Below are 20,437 nucleotides of genomic sequence, written 5' to 3' on the forward strand. Positions count from 1 at the left end.
AGGGGGTACCGATTCCCCCCTTGTACAACGGTCGAAATATTTGAATTTTACACTTAGGAACCGATTCCCTTCAAGGGGGAACCGATTCCCCCCACGCTCCAAGCTGTTTTATTAAATGTTTTCACACTAAAACGGCTATAATATCTTCTCTAATCATCCCCAACGTTCAGAAGTGATCCAAGGTGTATTTAAGCAAGCTTAGAAGCCATTGATCAAAAACAAGAAACATCAAGCAACTAGAATCAAGAGAGAATCAAAGAGAAAGCATCAAACCTCAAGTTTGAGCATTTCAAGCCTATTTTCATTCAATATTCATTTTGCTTTCAAGAACACTTTTTGTGCTCAATTGTATTCATCTTTGAGTGTTCTTTTCTTTGTTCTAGAATTGTGCAAACATCTTACCTTGTGAGGTTTTCTTGTAAGTTTGCAAATTTGTAATCTTCTCTTTGGGAAAAAGAGTGTTCTCAAGAGTTGGGGTATACTCTTGAGGGAATTGTAAGGTTATCTCTTTGGCCTCAAAAGAAAGAACAAATTAGTGAATTTGTTGGAAAATCCTTAGTGTGGATAGCTAAGGTAGTGGACGTAGACTTTATTTGAGAAAGTCGAACCACTGTAAATCACTGTGCAATTACTTTCAATTTTCTGCAAAAGCTTCCACAAAAATTTTAATTGCCAATTCACCCCCCTCTTGGCCGATTTCGTCAATCGATTAACTCAACATATATGCTTAAGTTCTTCAAACTTTCCTTGGTACTCGTCAATAGAACATTTTTGCAACAATTTACTAAATTTCTCCATAATTTTCAGAAAAGTTCTATTGTTAAATATATGACATATATCAGCTTCAAATTCATGCCATAAGACCCGATGTTTTTGCAAAATGTAGCCATCAAACCAAGTTTCAGCCTTGCCTCCCAAATACATTGCAGCCATCGCCACTCGTTCTTCAGCAGTAACTCCATAAAAATGAAATAATTTGATGCACTTTTGGATCCATCCCTTTAGATTTGTCCCTTCAAATATAGGCAATTCTATTCGAGGTCTTGGTGTCACTGATCCGAGACTCCCAAATGACCCCCGTCGTTCATCAACAAGGGCTCCTTGTGATATCTTTGATCCATTGCAGTCACCCAACTACAAATATGCTTTCGGCTTCTGAGGTAGTTCATCTGGTTTGGACTTTAGAATTCTAGATTCCTCCGGTTGGTAAGTAAAGCCTGATTTTTCATTGATTATTGTCACATCCGTCGGTTGCTTACCATTGATTTTTGAAGGTTCAGGAGTCTTCAACTGCTGACTGTCCGGGCTTTTTGGTTCATGCCCGTCATTCTTTCTAATCAGTATACCCAAAATTTGTTCGAGATAAACTTGATTTGTATTCATCTGGACTTCTAATGAGCTGATTCGATTGTCTTGCCCCTCTCACCACTTCGGTGGGTTAGTGCCGTCTGCCGCGTTCTTCACCAAAAGTGTCAAATCCTCGATTTGTTTCTGTAGTGCAAAAAGTTCTGGATTTTGTGTCATTGTGTGGTTTTTCTTTGGCGTAACAGATATCGAAAGCCAGGAATAGAGGCTCTGAATACCAAATTGTTATAGCTCAAGTAGAAAAGAGAATTATCGAGAAGAAAGGGATTCAGAGAAATTGAGATTTCATTCATTTCATGCCCCTCTTTTCTTAGTACAATGTATTATTCATTCACAATGTACCAAACAAGGAATGACAGTTGACAGTCCTTTCTAACGGTTGCAATCTTTGGTGCAGGTGTCAAGGAATTTTCCACTCTGTTGGGCTACTGCTTGTATCGAACCAAAACTTATCTCATCTGTCTCCATTTCATCAGCAGGTAAAATCTCATCTTTTCCAATCCCTAATTCATTCCCCGAATTCCCCAATTCATTCTCTTCGTGGTTTTCTCCTTCTTCTCGCCCAACCATAACAGGTAATGGCAATCTTCTATAAACTGTCAACATTTTAGAAATAATATGGTAGAACTTTCCGATGGCACAAAACTGGTGCCATAGCCAATTTGATATATAAAAGAGAAGAACTAACATATATAATAGTAAAAAAAAAATATATGTTAGTGTTGAAACTTGTGGTAAAATATATATAATCCCTTAAAGATAACAAGCAGATTTTCATCTAAATAGGCAACGTCATCTTCTCTGCATTCTGCCTTTAGCTTCTCTAGGTTACTTCCCAGTAAACTCAATATTGACATTTTTTTTTATGAGCGTGGAGTTGAAATTAATGTCAAGTACCCACAAGTTTGAATGATCATTTTGAATTGTTATCCCCTATTACACTACAAAAGAGAAAACTAATATGTTGTATGCAAACCATACCCAACATAGAATCCAAGTAACATAGAAGATAACAATTCTAGTCATAAAACAACCTGAATTAATTACTGGAACTCTTCATTTTTTTCTAAATGATCTATATTTAGAGAATAAGCTTCGATATAAGTAAAAGCTAATAAAAAAAAGGAGCATATGTTGGACTTATATCTTATGCAACACTCAAAGTCTCAACACAGTGTTCAAGTAACGTGTAGAAAAAAATTCTGAATTCTGATCATAAGACGGTCTACATTACTGTATTCTTTACTTTTATTTTTGAAATCATCCATATTGAACACTTATAACCACACGTATTGGAAAATAGCAACTATGGTGCCAAGGTAGATCGATGTGCTACATGAAAAGAATTTATAGCGATTTACCAGTTCACACAGTAACTTATAGTTGTATAAGAAAACTAGTAGTAGCCGACCTTGACTCCAAAATCCAAATCATAACACAAACCGCTAGAAATGTATTGAACCAAACAAATAATGAAATGATCTCAAACACAGAGAACGGCGCTCAGTACATCCTGTGAACATTTTTTATGCATCATACTAATATTTGAAAAAAAGGAAATGATGATCATCATCGAACTACAACAAATCAACCAACGAACTAACGGAAACTCCAAATAACAAGTAAAACAGATTTCAGAAGCTTAAACTTCAATCAACAAATGGAAAAACAGATAAAACATTTCTTGTGTAGAAAATCAAGAGAGAGAGAGAGAGAGAGAGAGAGAGAGAGAGAAAGAGATGATACAAAAGAAATTACCAGTAAACTAAAGCTGAAAGGCTCTTCGATCTCTCCGGCCATTTGCAACGAAAATCAAGCTCGAAACAGAAAATACTTCAAAAATAAAGATTCAGCGCCGACATACTTAACTCTTATCAAACAAATCACATCAATCAAATTCACATTTCATCTTAAAAAAACGTCAACAGTAACTAACGAATCTTAACAGAAACGTGCTTTGTGAGTATCACCGCAGTTCAAAAAAAAATTCCAAAACCAAAGCTCCAAGATGTTCTTTCGCTTTTGCTTTTCAGAAAATTAAAATAATAAAATAGCTTGTTCTGCACAGTGTAAGTGTAAAATAGATTGGGAACGTAACGAGTAATTAGATCGATCAAAATCATTGTTTATGTTCATTTTAAAAAAATAGTTTATTCATGTGGGGGGAGTTTGCTCGTCTTTCTCGTCTTGATCGCATTAGATCACCGCAGTTTACGATCGACTGCTCTGATTTGAAATCCGAGAGGACAAATGGTCTGATTTAGGCGAACAGGGTTTTTTAAATGGATTGATGCGCAGAGGAATAACCCACGTGTCGGCTTCCCTAGTCTGTTTGAGTGTTGATTTGTTTACTGGTTAATCAATTGTGATTGGATTTAGCATTCTATATTAAATTTTGAATTAATATGTTTGTATTGTTAAATTTTAGTTTTATCTTTAATTATATCATTAAAACATTAATTTAAAAACAATGCGATGATATAGACAATAATATTATTTTGAAAGGTAATATAGACAACAATATTGTAAATATAAAAATGTAATCAAAACGATATCGTTTTTTATCATATGGATGCTCAAAACAAAGTTATTTGAAGGAATATATAAATCCTTTTCTGTATCGTTTTGTATATGTACTTTAAAATATTTTAATTTTAAGTATTGAACGATCAAATGTCGTATGTTATCAATTCACATTTAAGACAAGATTAATACTAAAATGTTCACATTTCTTTCCTCCTTCAAATTGACTTTTTCATGAGACACGTTTAAAATTGAAGGAAAAAAAATTAAAGCTTCAACGTGTTAATATCTCAATCTCCACTAATGGTCGTTTGATTATGCTAGTTTTGATATATATTGTTCGTCTTCTTAAAATAATGCTTCTCACAGTTTAAATTTAAACAAACACCTTAAATCCTAAAAAATGATAGACATTTTATTTAATTTTGTGAGTTTTCAAGAGGTGTTAAAAGAATCTAAATCGATAAAATAATTAAGGACAATCAGACGAGATCATTAGTGACTAAAATGATTAAAAAGGATGTTATAAAATTACAATTTTTGGTTGTTAACTAAAAAAAGTGAAAACAATCCGATGCTATAATTGAAGTTAAAATCAAAATTGTCAAGTTCATGTTAGGACCATGTAAGTATCAAATTGTGATATTATCATAACGATCTAATACTATAATTGAAGTCAAAATTAGAATTTAATAGTACAATTTTACCAATTTTGTTTTATTGTCCTTTATTTCAAGGTTTCGTTCTGACTAATCTAGATCGATCTGAGTCGCACATTTGATTTTGATACGTGAGTCTCCGATTTCTAAAATGATTTACTGTAACCGTAAATGATCAAACAAACATAAAATGCACTTTCATTGACCAAACGAAAGTTAATTAGGTTGGTGAATACAACTTGCAAGAGCCGAAGTATATATTTGATTGGGATCATCTCATCCACAATGTAGGGTCCAAAAACTTTTGAAGAATATGATGGTAGAGAAATGGTTGTGATATGATGCAATGATTAGGAGCCTTTAGATGATCGTAAAAAGCCACGACTAAATTTTACAAGTAGAATACAAGGCCTTGCACGTGCATGGACCAAGCATGTCTTTGCAGCCCCGAGTCCCGACCCTAGGGATGGGCTTTCGATTAACCTGATTCGATTAAAAAATGTATATCATCCACTCGAAATTCGTCCCGAATCGAGTCTAAGGGAGGTTTCATTCGACCCGAACCAGACCCATATATATAATTTTTATTCAATAAAAATAGGGATCTAGTTTAAAAATATATATAAGATTATTATTGCAATTATTCTTAAACATATAAGGTAAATTTAAATTTTTTAAAAAACGACCCGACCTGATCTTAACTCGATTTTTTTTTAAAAAAATCTGACCCAATCAGGTTAGGTCAAAACGGAAGCTGTCGGGTTCGGATCCCGTGTCCATCCCTATCCGACCCACATCGACGCCGTTGGGTCGTCTACGTTTAATTATTTATTTAATTTTCAGTTTTCACATTAATTATGGGTAATATACAAAAATGACCACTAAATTATATTAAAAATTATTTTAATTATTAAGGTTTTAAAAATTTTAAAACAATCATTAAAACTTATTAATCGTTTAAAAATAATCTTTAAATTTATCAAAATTTATCATTATTTTATAATATGTAGTAATAATTTTATAATAATTTATTAAACTTAATGATCATTTTGTAACTACCAAAATTTCAATGATTTAATTTTTTTTATTTCATTACAGTTTAATGAATATTTATGTACTTTACCTTTTGTTTTTTTAGATTATTTTCTTTACAAATCTAGGTTTCTAATGCATCTCCACCCTACACGTCATGTACCATGCAATATCATGCAATAGATGTTAGTCAAATTATTATTTCCAGGGTAAATTACATAAATTGTCCCCGGACCATAGGTACTATTTTATTGAGTTTTCTAACTTTTAAAAATTATAAAGTGACTTCTCAGCTATTTGGACCTTTAATCATGGATTTTCACATCACATGCTCATGGGATCTCTCGCCATGTGTTCTACGCAATTGAGTTTAGAATTGAAAAAAATAAGGGTAAAGTACACAAATGGTCCCATGATTACAGGATACTAGTTTATTGAGTCACTAGATTATTAAAAGTTACAAAATGATCCTTCGACTATATGACATTGCTTTGTCGAGTCCATCGACTATTAAAAATAAAAAAAATGGTAATTTGACTATTTATTGTGTTCTAAACGCATCATTTTTCGTTAAAAAATGATAGTAGTTTGAGCTAGATGTACATCACATGCTTATGGGATCTTTCGCCATGCGTTCTATGCAATTGAGTTTAGAATTGAAAAAAAATAAGGGCAAAGTACACAAATGGTCCCGTGGTTATAGGATACTAGTTTATTAAGTTACTAGATTATTAAAAGTTACAAAATGATCCCTCGACTATATGACATTACTTTGTTGAGTCCCTCGACAATTAAAAATTACAAAATGGTCATTTGACTATTCATTGTGTTCTAAACGCATCCTTTTTCGTTAAAAAAATGATAGCAGTTTGAGCTAGATTTTAACCTACTGATTGGGATGTGATATTAATTTAAGATTCTAGGATCATATTATATCATATCACAGGCAGCAGGTTAAGGTCCAGCTCAAATTGTCATCAATTTTTAATAAAAAATAACAAGTTTAGAACATAATGAATAGTTGGGGGACTCCAAAAGCAATGTTCTATAGTCGGAGATCATTTTGTGACTTTTAATAGTTGGGTAATTCAATAAAGGAGTATCCTATAATCGAAGGACCATTTGGGTACTTTACCCTTATCCTTTTTTTTTCAATTCTAAACTCAATTGCATGTAACACATGGCCAGAGATCCCATAAGGATGTGATGTGAGAATCCATGATTAATGGTCCCAAATAGAACATTTTTGGTGATAGATCCACATCAAAGCGGGAAGTGCATCCATCCATGGCGTGGTTTACACTATACCATTGACTTTTCTTGAAAAAAATTTGATTATATTATATTATATATAGGGGGAGTCATTAAAGAATGTCACATTGAAGCACCGGCAAAAGAGAAGGCGTTGATTTAAAGGCAGGCTTAGCTAGGCATGTATGGTGTGTGGGCAATGCATATAATTCATGTGAGGGAGTTCCGGTCTGTCTTATCGGCTGCATATAAAGCCCACCCCAAACACGTGAAAAGGAGAGAGATGGAGTGTGGCCAAAATATCTCTACTTCAAATTCAATACGGCTGAAATTTATGCAACTTTTAGTTGATTATTATAACAATGGAACATAAATCCAATTTGGCACCATTATGAATAAGAAACTAGTGAACCTAAAAGAAATTTAATCTCACAAGTATTTGATTGGCTCATTGATGCTACCAACATTGCCATGACATTAAACGTAGACACGTGTATCGTTAAAGTAATAAAGTGATCATGAATTATCATGTCGAGTGTTAAATCTCACAGGAAACAAAAGCTACGATTAGAATTGTAAATTCAAGTATAGAAAGATATAAGTTGGAATGAAGTGGTAACAGAGTTATATCAAAGATATTGAAAATAGGATAAAAGTGTTAGGGGATGTAACAAACAAATAGAGCATTCAGACCGATGGACCTAAGATGATGCTGTCAAATAATAACAAGCAATATAATAATGTTGTAACAATATGTTTATGCGTCAAGCATTAATCAACAAATTATCCCCTTTCAAGTATTCATAAACATAAACACAATAGATTTATATTTCTCTATTTCGCTGAGCATGCTACTGACAACGCTATAACCATTAGTTTCGAAAGTTTCTCTATGCTGCATATTTTTTAACAATAACTGATGATGTAAAAATATAGTATGTAGCCTAAGCGATTTTTATTTTTAAAAACAATTTATAATTAAACACACATAATAAGCAATTTTTATTTCTAAAAATAGCACATGTTAAGTTCAAGCAATATAAATCATGTCATTAAAGCAAAATCATATAAACAAGCATTTCATCGAATATGAAAACATAAGCAAAGAAGAAACACAATCGACCACTGCTACTACGACTGAGGTGTTCCGCGATGCTTGTGATCTTACCCGACGATAGACTTAAGATACCATCACTGCTTCGTTGAAGACAAAAATAAATGGAGAAGAAAATTGTAGAAGAAGAGAGCTTGCAAAAAGTGTGACATCCTCCTCCACTTATAGGCCAACGGGACAATTTTTATTTTCCATCAAATTTCAGCCAAAATATAGCTAATGTGGCTACTTTTCACATTCCATAATTTGTCATAACTGCCTGATGACTCAATAGTTATTGCAGAATCGGCTCAGCAATCCAGTCCAACATTGGCGTATAACAACATCTACAACATTAACAATATCACAACATCAGGGTAGCAATTTGCAGCAAAACCATTAAAATCAACACAGGTTGTTGGGAAATAAAACGAGTAACAAGTAATTTCCCTATAACCAGAGTAGCGAGAATGCGAAATAAAAGTGGAAAAATAATACCCGAAATTGATAACAGAGTTCAACCAATTATGCCTACATCTCCGGACTGTTGCAGATCTTTTACTAAGAGAGAAAATTTACAGGTGTTTACAAAACACTCACTACTCACAAGAAAACTCTCTAGTATTGGGAGAAAGAAATGATTTTGGGATGATTTTGAAGCTAAATGGGATATGGTATTTATAGTTGAAGCTTGAGGACTAATCTTATAAATACCCTAAAGTCCAGTGACTAAAAATAATTTTCCCATGCCTAAAAAATCAACAAAATCAACAGCCACCTTTGAATTCTTCTAACTGTCGGCTGCTTGATTAAAGTGGTCTAAATTGGCTGCCAAAATTTGGCATTTAATTTAGTTAGCCCACTGACATGTTGACTTTTCAACAATCTCCCACTTGAAGACTGATTTTAATTTTTCTTCACACCTCGATCAATGCAACAACATTTCTAGTCTTGTTATTCTAGAATGTCAACTGAAGCTGAACACAACTTCAGTTTGTCTGTAGTCACTGCCCTGTAAACCCACTTGTTATTAGGCAGTTTCTCCGTGGTTGTCTTGTCCCTCAACTTCTTGGCTCCCTTCGACTCTTGTTCACTAGTCTTTGAAGGATTGTTCCTCACTTGAACATCCTCGGCAAGCCTTTGCATCGACCCTTCTCTTATGATGGTCTCTAAAGCCATGTTCTCTACGCGAACATACTCGCAAACCTCCTTGGACATGGACAACTCCTCCTGCACTTGGCTTCTACTCGCCTTGGCAGAAATAAATCGTACTGAGCCAAGTCTCAACGCCTTTTCGATCCTGGGTTCGTCCTCTTCTCTGGACAACTAGATCCTGGGCTCATCCATCACCTTGGATGACTCGACTCCCCTTGGGTAATTTTGCAACACTTCTGGCATCTTAAGTCTGTGCCCCCTCGTTTGCTCGATTATTACCCTTGGCTTAGCATCTTTGACACTAGAACTTGTGTCAGAACTGCACACATCTTCACCAGATCCACCACATGGTTCATCATTGAGTGGACTTTCTCTGCCACTCGAGGAACAATATTCTTCATCCTCTGACTGGCCTTCATCGCAGAATCTTTTGCCGCTACCCTCTGCTATTGGTTTTGCTTTGGAAGTCTTGTTATTCTTGACTCCAAATTCCTTGATGGACTCGATGGTTGTCAAGGCTTCAAACAGCCCCTTGACTTTCCTTCGCTCCAATATTTTCTTTGCCCACGGCTTTAATCCGAACATGAAGGTAAAGAATCCATCTTCTTCGGTCAAACTCGGGACTTTGAGCATGAGTCTTCTGAATCGGCTCACACATTCCTTAAGTGTCCCTTTATGCCTAAGACGCCTCAACTTGGACCACGCCTCCATCCTGGTATACTGTGAGCGGACTTGCTCACTTTGCACCCTCAGCTTGACGACTTTATCTCTTGCTATCGCACCGGGTCCCTTTTTGTTCTCGACTGCTTTGACACACGCAGTCTCGTCACGTTTTCTTCCGGGTTTGGCTGTTTCAACATCAACAGCCTTGCCTCGTCTCGATCCTTGTTTGGCCGTATTGATCCCATTAATAGGGCCAAGTCTTTTTCCTGGCTTGGTAGCTTTAACACTTGCGACCGCACTAATTCCCGCTACTTCTCCTTATTCCATCCTCTTCATGATGGCTGTAAGGCGACGCTTCTCGGGACATCCTCTAATCAAATGAGGACCATCACAGAAGTAGCACTTCAATTTTTCCTTACTCTCCTTCTTCTTTACACCTAACTTAGCCTTGTCATTCTTTCCCTATGGCTTTCCTTGGCTACGAACAGTCGATGGCTCACCTTGGCCATTCGAAGAGCTTTCTCTACTATCTCCCTGTTGCACCTTTTCCCGGTCTCCACCACTATTGCCACTATCTCTGGGCATGGGCCTGGACGACACATCGCTACTTGGCTTGTCACCTGCAAGCTCAGTCAGCTTTTCAACTACAACTACGGCCTCCGAAAGTCTCTGGGCATCACTTTGCTATCCTCCAAGCATCGCCTCTGGTCTAAGTCCTTCCAAGAAGGTCTTGAACGCATCTCATTCACTCATTGCTCCCTTGCATATGAGCAGCTCCCTCTTGAGCTTATCAACTTTGTTTCTCAAAGTTATTGCTCCTACTCGAATATGGCTTCTTTGGATCGTTTTTAACAATTTCTGCGAACCACCGTGTATTAGAACACCCCCGTCGACAAATTCGTATCGACGACAAAATTTTACTATTCACAAAATTTACTATTCACAAAATTTACTATTCACATGAATAGTAACCTCGTAGAAAAACTGACAAAATTAACTACCAAAAGCTCTGATACCAGTTGTTGGGAAATAAACAAGTACGAGTAATTTCCCTATAACTATATTAGTGAGAATGCGAAATAAAAGCGAAAAAATATACCCGAAATTGATAACGGGGTTTATCCAATTATGCCTACGTCTCTAGACTGCTGCAGATCTTTTACTAAGAGAGAAAATTTACAGGTGTTTACAAAACACTCACTACTCACAAGAAAACTCTTTAGTATTGGGAGAACGAAATGATTTTGGGATTTTGAAGCTAAATAGGATAGGGTATTTATAGTTGAAGCTTGAGGACTAATCTTATAAATACCCTAAAGTCCAGTGACTAAAAATAATTTTCCTATGCCTAAAAAATCAACAAAATTAACAGCCACCTTTGAATTCTTCTAGTTGTCGGCTACTTGATTAAAGTGGTCTAAATTGGCTGCCAAAATTTGGCATTTAATTTAGTTAGTCGGCTGACATGTTTACTTTTCAATAATCTCCCACTTGAAGACTGATTTTATTTTTTCTTCACACCTCGTTCAATGCAACAACCTTTCTAGTCTTGTTATTCTAGAATGCCAACTGAAGCTGAACACAACTTCAGTTTGTCTGTAGTCACTGCCCTGTAAACCCACTTGTTATTGGGCAGTTTCTCCGTGGTTGTCTTGTCCCTCAACGTCTTGGCTCCCTTCAACTCTTGTCCACTAGTCTTTGAAGGATTGTTCCTCACTTGAACATCCTCGACAAGCCCTTGCTTCGACCCTTCTCTTATGATGGTCTCTAAAGCCATGTTCTCTACGCGAACATGCTCGCAAACCTCCTTGGACATGGATAACTCCTTCTACACTTTGCTTCTACTCGCATTGGCAGAAATAAATTGTATTGAGCCAAGTCTCAACGTCTTTTCGATCCTGGGTTCGTCCTCTTCTCTGGACAACTCGATCCTGGGTTCGTCCTCTTCTCTGGACAACTCGATCATGGGCTCATCCATCACCTTGGATGACTCGGCTCCCCTCGGGTAATTTTGCAATACTTCTGGAATCTTAAGTCTGCGCCCCCTCGTGTGCTCGATTATTACCCTTGGCTTAGCATCTTTGACACTAGAACTTGTGTCAGGACTGCACACATCTTCACCAGATCCACCATCTGGTTCATCATTGAGTGGAATTTCTCTGCCACTCGAGGAACAACATTCCTCATCCTTTGACTGGCATTCATCGCGGAATCTCTTACTGCTACCCTTGGCTATTGGCTTTGTTTTGGAAGTCTTGTTCTTCTTGACTTCAAATTCCTTGATGAACTCGGTTGTTGTCAAGGCTTCAGACAACCCCCTGACTTTCCTTCGCTCCAACACTTTCTTTGCCCATGGCTTTAATTTGAACATGAAGGTAAAGAATCTATCTTCTTCAGTCAAACTCGGGACTTTGAGCATGAGTCTTCTGAATCGGCTTACATACTACTTAAGTGTCCCTTTATGCCTAAGACGCCTCAACTTGGACTACGCCTCAACTTGGACCACACTTCAATCCTGGTACACTGTAAGCGGACTTGCTCACTTTGCACCCTTGGCTTGATGGCTTTATCTCTTGCTATCGCATTGGGTCCCTTTTTGTTCTCGATTATTTTGACACACGTAGTCTCGTCACGTTTTCTTCCGGGTTCAGCTGTTTCAACATCAACAACCTTGTCTCGTTTCGATCCTTGCTTGGCCGCATTGATCCCATTAATAGGGCCAAGTCTTTTTCCTGGCTTGGTAGCTTTAACACTTGCGACCGTGCCAATTCCCGCTACTTCTCCTTCTTCCATCCTCTTCATAATGGTTGTAAGGCGACGCTTCTCGGGACATCCTCTAATCAAATGAGGACCATAACAGAAGTAGCACTTCAATTTTTCTTTGCTCTCATTCTTCTTTACACCTGACTTAGCCTTGTCATTCTTTCCCGATGGCTTTCATTGGCTACGAACAGTCGATGGCTCGCATTGGCCATTCGAAGAGCTTTCTCTACCATCTCCCTACTGCACCTTTTCCCAGTCTCCACCACCGTTGCCACTATCTCTGGGCATGGGTCTGGACGACACATCAATACTTGGCTTGTCACCTGCAAGCTCAGTCAGCTTTCCGGCTACAGCTATTGCCTCCGAAAGTCTCTGGGCATCACTTTGCTCTCCTCCGAGCATCGCCTCTGGTCTAAGTCCTTCCAAGAAAGTCTTGAGCGCATCCCATTCACTCATTTCTCCCTTGCATATGAGCAGCTCCCTCTTGAGCTCATCAACTTCGTTTCTCAAAGTCATTACTCCCGCTCGAATCTGGCTTCTTTGAATCATTTTTGACAATTTATGTGAATCACCGTGTATTATAACACATCCGTCGACAAATTCGTATCTCCGACAAAATTTTACTATTCACAAAATTCACTATTCATGTGAATAGTAACCTCGTAGAAAATCGACAAAATTAACCACCAAAAGCTCTAATACCAATTGTTGGGAAATAAACGAGTACGAGTAATTTCCCTATAACCAGATTAGTGAGAATGTGAAATAAAAGCGGAAAAATATACCCGAAATTGATAACGAAGTTCATCCAATTATGCCTACGTCTCCGGACTACTGCAGATATTTTACTAAGAGAGAAAATTTATAGGTGTTTACAAAACACTCACTACTCACAAGAAAACTCTCTAGTATTGGGAGAACGAAATGATTTTGGGATTTTGGGATGATTTTGAAGTTAAATGGGATAGGGTATTTATAGTTGAAGCTTGAGGACTAATCTTATAAATACTCTAAAGTCCAGTGACTAAAAATAATTTTCCCATGCCTAAAAAATCAACAAAATTAGCAGCCACCTCTGAATTCTTCTAGCTGTCGGCTGCTTGATTAAAGTGGTCTAAATTGGCTGCCAAATTTTGGCATTTAATTTAGTTAGTCGACTGCCATGACTTTTCAACACAGGTGCTAACAATTCATTCCCAATATGCAAATGATAAAAATATACTAAAATGAGACTAACATGATCCTAATGGTATTAAAGTTCAAGCTTAACCTATATAAAAATATCCTAAATAATAACTCTTTTAGAGAGTTATCACTCATGGATAATGTAACATCCCAAATTATGGGTTAGTGACCAATTTGTAAAGTTTCAGAATTTGATGACTAAAGTAGAAGAATGAAATAGTTCAATGATTATTGGATATATATGATGAAGGTTATTTAGTAATTATTAAAGGAAATAAAGGGTAAAATGGTTATTTGATCATTTAAGGAATTAAAAAAAATGGAATTATATACGTGGAAAGGGAGAGAATTCTCCAGAGTTCTCTTCTCCTTTCTTCTTCTTCTTCACGTGGAAGCCAAGAGCCAAAGGTAAGTTTCTTTGTTTATAAATGAATTGTTGATTTTAAGGTTGGGTTTTGATTATTAGATGATAACTAAGCTTAAGGAAAGCTTAAATCATCTTAAAAACAAAGGATGGTGGAATTAGGAGAGATTAAAGATTTTGAGTTTTTGAATGAAATCTTGAAATAAAGTTGATAAGTTGAATTTTAAGTTGAATTTGACTTGTCAATAGTTAAATTAAGAGATTTGGAGTAATAGAATTGGATTTGAAACATATTGCAAAATTGATGTAATTATTGAATTAAAAAATGGAATATAGGATTTTGAGGTTTAAGATGAATTAAATGAATATAGATTGGTTTAAGTATGTGTACTAGAGTTAAGAATGAAAAAGAGGTTGAAATAGGAAGTATTTAAGTTGAAATGAAGTATTTTTCGTGCTGAAAATGTAATTCTGGGCTAGGGGAATCGGTACCCATTCAAGGGGAACCGATACCCCTTCAAGCGAATAAAATTTCCAGAATGTCATGGGGGAACCGATACCCCCACAGGAGGGAACCGATTCCCCCCCTAAAGGAAAATTGTAAATATTGGTTTAATAAGTTCGTTTAAGTTGCTAGTATCAAATTACAAGGTGTAGGTATCTAATAATTGTCTTAAAAATGTATAATTATGTAGCTAAACGAGTTTCGGAATCATTGACAAGTAATATCGATAAAAAGGGAAGATAAGAGATTGGAATGGACTAGTGAGGCCAGGTGAGTGCAATTTCATTGTACTTATGTTATCGAATAAGCATTGGCTTGCAATGAGCCAGTGACGGAGTTACTATGGTAATAAGTAACTCTTAAAATGTTGTTTGATTTGTGAATTTTATGTATGCATGAGTATAGGTGACATGATTTATATGATTCATATGATATATGATACTGAACTACATGAATATATGAGAATATTATATCAGTCGTGTGATATGTTTGACATGTTATTTTATGTGATACGTGTTTACATGATCACAAGACATGAGTTATATTTAAAGAGAAAGTATATGGGATATGTGAAAGTGAATCCTATGTTTATATGGATATGAACTCATATGAGAATGGATATGAACTACTTGATTACATGTATATGTAAAGGAAACCATGAGCTTATATGAATATATGATATGGTTACATGAATATGAAAAAGGATATAAAAGATAATACCCATGTTATGTGTCATGAGAGCTAGGGGTATTGTTGGCATGCCAAGAGTCGAGGGTACCTATGTTCTACGGAAAATATGGACAGAATTACCTATGTCTTTCGAGACATATGGATAGTATACCTATGTTCTAAGGAACATATGGACAGTTCACCTAGGTTCTTCGGAACCTATGGACAGTTGCCGAGGATCTTTATGACCTCTGGATAGTTACCGAGGATCTTTATGACCTCTGGATAGGTCCTGCGGGACATTGATCGAGCTGTGGTGACAGCATATGTGTGTGTGCACAACCTCAATGTACTCACATAGCTTAAGTTCTCAATAGTGTACATGGGTTAATAAAGAGAGTAAACAAGTATACTAAATGTGATATGCATATGTGACTTGTTATATGGAATAGATTACATGATTTACATAAGGGTGTATTGCTTGGTTAATGCATGATATGGTAAAGACAAATGTTTATATAAGAGTGTTAAATTATAAAGATTAATGATAGTGAATGAGAAATGTTAAACGTGTTGATAATGATATATGTGCATGTGTGTACATGTTGCAGAAATTATATATATGTGCTTTTATATGATATGATTGTAATACTAATTGCTCATGCATTTGATATGAATTATAGTTGTATTACATGTTTATATGCCTCACTAAGTCAACGACTTAGCGTGTGATTGTTTCACATGTAGGTTTCGAGAAGAGTAACGAGCAATGTGGAGCAAGACATGTCAGTTCTCCTTACCAAGTGTCAGATCAGAAAAGAGGTGAATAATACGTATTTTAATAAATAAAGTTCTAGTTGGCATGTAATCAAAAGAATATATATATATTGTATAAGCTCTGTATAGTTTTGTAAACGTTTTGAATAAGTTTTAAGGTTATAAAAGTTTTAAATTACTCACTATTTTATACAAGTACATGTGTTGAAAAGTCAATGTGACACCTCGGACTCGTATCCGGGTCGGGTATGGGTTGGGGTGTTACATTTAATGGTATCAGAGCTACGGTTTAGCTGATTCTAGGCTTAAATCGAAGTCAGAAGTGTTTTAAAAAGTATACATGCCAACTCAAAGTGAAAAAATTCTGATCTGATAGTGTAAGGAATATGCTGTCTTGCTAATAAAAAATAGATTATTATGTGATAATGGAAGTATGATAATAAGAGCTTCGAAAGAAGTGAAAGGTAATAAACCTGAAGGTAATAGCATTCACCTGCCCTGGCCAGGTAGGGAGAAGAGCGAACACCTCAGGAAATGCCTGTATAAAATTTGGAAAATTATTCTTCATGTTGAAGAATGTTCTGATGTGTTTTCAATTTATACTTCTTTAACTCATAGAATGAATGTATCAAATTAGTTGATAAAGTTGCGAATACCCCAGTTCAAGGGTGGATTTGAGGAAGGTTCTATTGTTATAGACCTTTGGTTGAATGATATGATAGAAGGTTTTCATTTCTTCAAAGTGGAGATGTTGAACTGAGTAGTTTTGTTACTACTTTGGTAAGTTAGAGTATGGTGGACAATTGTCACCATAAGAACGTTAAAAGATTAAATGATGTGATTAGAATTGTATAAGAGTTCAAAAATAAGTGCATTGATGACCAGTTTATAAGACAGATGAAACTGGAATACACGAGCTTGAAACAAGGGAATTACACTTTGTATAAGTATGATTATAAGTTTATTAAGCTAAGCAGAATTGCTGCTGAGTTAATTCCTACTGAAAATGATACATGTGATTTGTTGTTAGGACTTGCGCCTTAAATTAAAAGAGTGTTATTGGTTTTGAATTTGTTATTGTTTCAAGAAATGGTTAATTGTGTTAAAGCTTTAAAGAGAAAAAGCTCAGAACGAAAAGTTTGGAGAAATAAAATCTCAGATGATTAAGAGAATTAGTGCTTCATAGAATTTTAGCGCCATCAAAGAAAGGTAGAGATTCTGGTTCAACTTTAAACCAGACATGAATTAGTTGTATTCTCCGTCAGAGAATCAAATCAGATGAGAGTTCGACATACTCCAACCGTAGGTTTGATCTTGAAAGATTAAACAAAGAGTTAATTGAGGATAAGTCAGGGTTAAAGACAACCCTTGTGAATTGGGTTAAAAGCTCTTTTAGAAGTTATGCAAATCGAAGCAGAAAAAGTATTTTAAATGGATTAAGTGTTTTGCTAGAAATTAAAGAATGTGAAGGATAAGAAGTATTTTAAATGTATCAAGTGAGGTAGATACTGTTTTTGTATTTAAGATGGAAAGAATTAGCGTGGGCTAACAAGATTATGGGATGGAATGTATTGAAATTACAAGATTTCAAGATATGGTAGGTTATGATAACCAAATATGAAGTGAATTTGGATACAGTTGTATACTGTGATTATAGTAAAGTGATAGAGTGAAGGAAGTGAGGATTCTAATGGTTGAGTAAAACTAAGGATTGATAAGAAGAGTTTAAGTATGGGTACATCAATGATCAGTTTATAAATAAAGGAAGTTAGAATGTTAAGCTTGAATAATGAAAGTGACATGGTGTATGAGATTGAATGTTTATTTGATTAGTTGAGTAAACTATTGTTGAAATAATTCTGACTGCAAAGAATGTATATGAATGGTTCGATGAAGGTTTATGTTTTAGATTGGAAGAATCGATGTTGACTAACAGAGTTATAAGATAGTAGTGTATTAAAGTTAAAGGATTTGAAGATGATTTCAGGGTAAGCTAATTATGTATGGTGTGGATTGAGATATGGTTATGTATTTTAATCATTGAAATGAAAGGTAATAAAGGAGACAATGCATAATACTGTATATGAATGAGAGTATGGGTTCAATAAGTAAATTACACTGGGTTGATTTTAACTGAAATGATGTGTATGATTAATTTGATCAGGGCTTACGCCCTAGATTGAAAAGTTGTTATTAATTAGCTATAGTGGCATGGATGTTAGAATTATCAGATTTGAAGGAAACATAAAGTAAGTTGATCAAATGAGATACGAATCTGGATGTGGTTGTGTATTTTGATCATATAGATATGATATAGGCAAGGAGATAAATATTTTATGTGTTTTAAAGAAAATTTTGATGGAAGAAAATACAAGCAAGATACGATAAGAATGGGGTTCTGTATAAGTGAAGTGATTAGTAAAGTTATAAAGATATAATAAAGATTGGTAATCAGAGATGAGTTTAAGTGATAGGAAAAGAGTATGTGAACATGAAAGAAAGATATGATTGGTGTATAAGAAGATTTTGAGTTATGAAGGAAATAAAAGGATGAAGTTTAAAGAATTAGACGTGATAAAGATTATGTTGAGATATAGGTTATAAGTTTAACCAGAAGTAAGAAAGGTATGTCAGGTAATATGAGAAATTGTTTAGTTATGCAAAGTGTATGTTTAATCAGTTATGATGAAGATTTAAGGTTATGTTTCTTGGTCAAGTGAATGTAGTCAGAGAAATGAATAAAGATTTATATGTATTAAAGGAAGTTTTGGAGTCAGTCAAGTAAGGACGAAATAAAAGTTTGGTGATTATTGAAAGACAATTGAAGATTTACAAGGAATTTTGATTGAATTATGAGTTTGAGTAATAAGAATTAATGTTATTGTCTATCTGATAAGTGACATGATAGGAGATATAAAGTAAAAAGGTAGTCGAATAATTGGAAAGATAAGAACCAAGTTATTAAAGATGATACAAAAGATTAAGTTCAGAAAGCAGCATGAGAACGTTAGAAGATATGTCCTTCTCAGGATGTGCAGTGAAAATTCGAGGACGAATTTTTTTTAAAAGGATGGGAGATTTGTAACATCCCAAATTATGGGTTAGTGACCAATTTGTAAAGTTTCAGAATTTGATGACTAAAGTAGAAGAATGAAATAGTTCAATGATTATTGGATATATATGATGAAGGTTATTTAGTAATTATTAAAGGAAATAAAGGGTAAAATGGTCATTTGATCATTTAAGGAATTAAAAAAAATGGAATTATATACGTGGAAAGGGAGAGAATTCTCCAGAGTTCTCTTCTCCTTTCTTCTTCTTCTTCACGTGGAAGCCAAGAGCCAAAGGTAAGTTTCTTTGTTTATAAATGAATTGTTGATTTTAAGGTTGGGTTTTGATTATTAGATGATAACTAAGCTTAAGGAAAGCTTAAATCATCTTAAAAACAAAGGATGGTGGAATTAGGAGAGATTAAAGATTTTAAGTTTTTTGAATGAAATCTTGAAATAAAGTTGATAAGTTGAATTTTAAGTTGAATTCGACTTGTCAATAGTTAAATTAAGAGATTTGGAGTAATAGAATTGGATTTGAAACATATTGCAAAATTGATGTAATTATTGAATTAAATATGGAATATAGGATTTTGAGGTTTAAGATGAATTAAATGAATATAGATTGGTTTAAGTATGTGTACTAGAGTTAAGAATGAAAAAAGAGGTTGAAATAGGAAGTGTTTAAGTTGAAATGAAGTATTTTTCGTGCTGAAAATGTAATTCTGGGCTAGGGGAATCGGTACCCATTCAAGGGGAACCGATACCCCTTCAAGCGAATAAAATTTCCAGAATGTCATGGGGGAACCGATACCCCCACAGGAGGGAACCGATTCCCCCTAAAGGAAAATTGTAAATATTGGTTTAATAAGTTCGTTTAAGTTGCTAGTATCAAATTACAAGGTGTAGGTATCTAATAATTGTCTTAAAAATGTATAATTATGTAGCTAAACGAGTTCCGGAATCATTGACAAGTAATATCGATAAAAAGGGAAGATAAGAGATTGGAATGGACTAGTGAGGCCAGGTGAGTGCAATTTCATTGTACTTATGTTATCGAATAAGCATTGGCTTGCAATGAGCCAGTGACGGAGTTACTATGGTAATAAGTAACTCTTAAAATGTTATTTGATTTGTGAATTTTATGTATGCATGAGTATAGGTGACATGATTTATATGATTCATATGATATGTGATACTGAACTACATTAATATATGAGAATATTATATCAGTCGTGTGATATGTTTGACATGTTATTTTATGTGATACGTGTTTACATGATCACAAGACATGAGTTATATTTAAAGAGAAAGTATATGGGATATGTGAAAGTGAATCCTATGTTTATATGGATATGAACTCATATAAGAATGGACATGAAC

Source organism: Hibiscus syriacus, unplaced genomic scaffold, assembly GCF_006381635.1.
Source record: "Hibiscus syriacus cultivar Baekdansim isolate YM2019G1 unplaced genomic scaffold, ASM638163v2 tig00112864_pilon, whole genome shotgun sequence".
In the NCBI taxonomy this organism is placed as follows: domain Eukaryota; kingdom Viridiplantae; phylum Streptophyta; class Magnoliopsida; order Malvales; family Malvaceae; genus Hibiscus; species Hibiscus syriacus.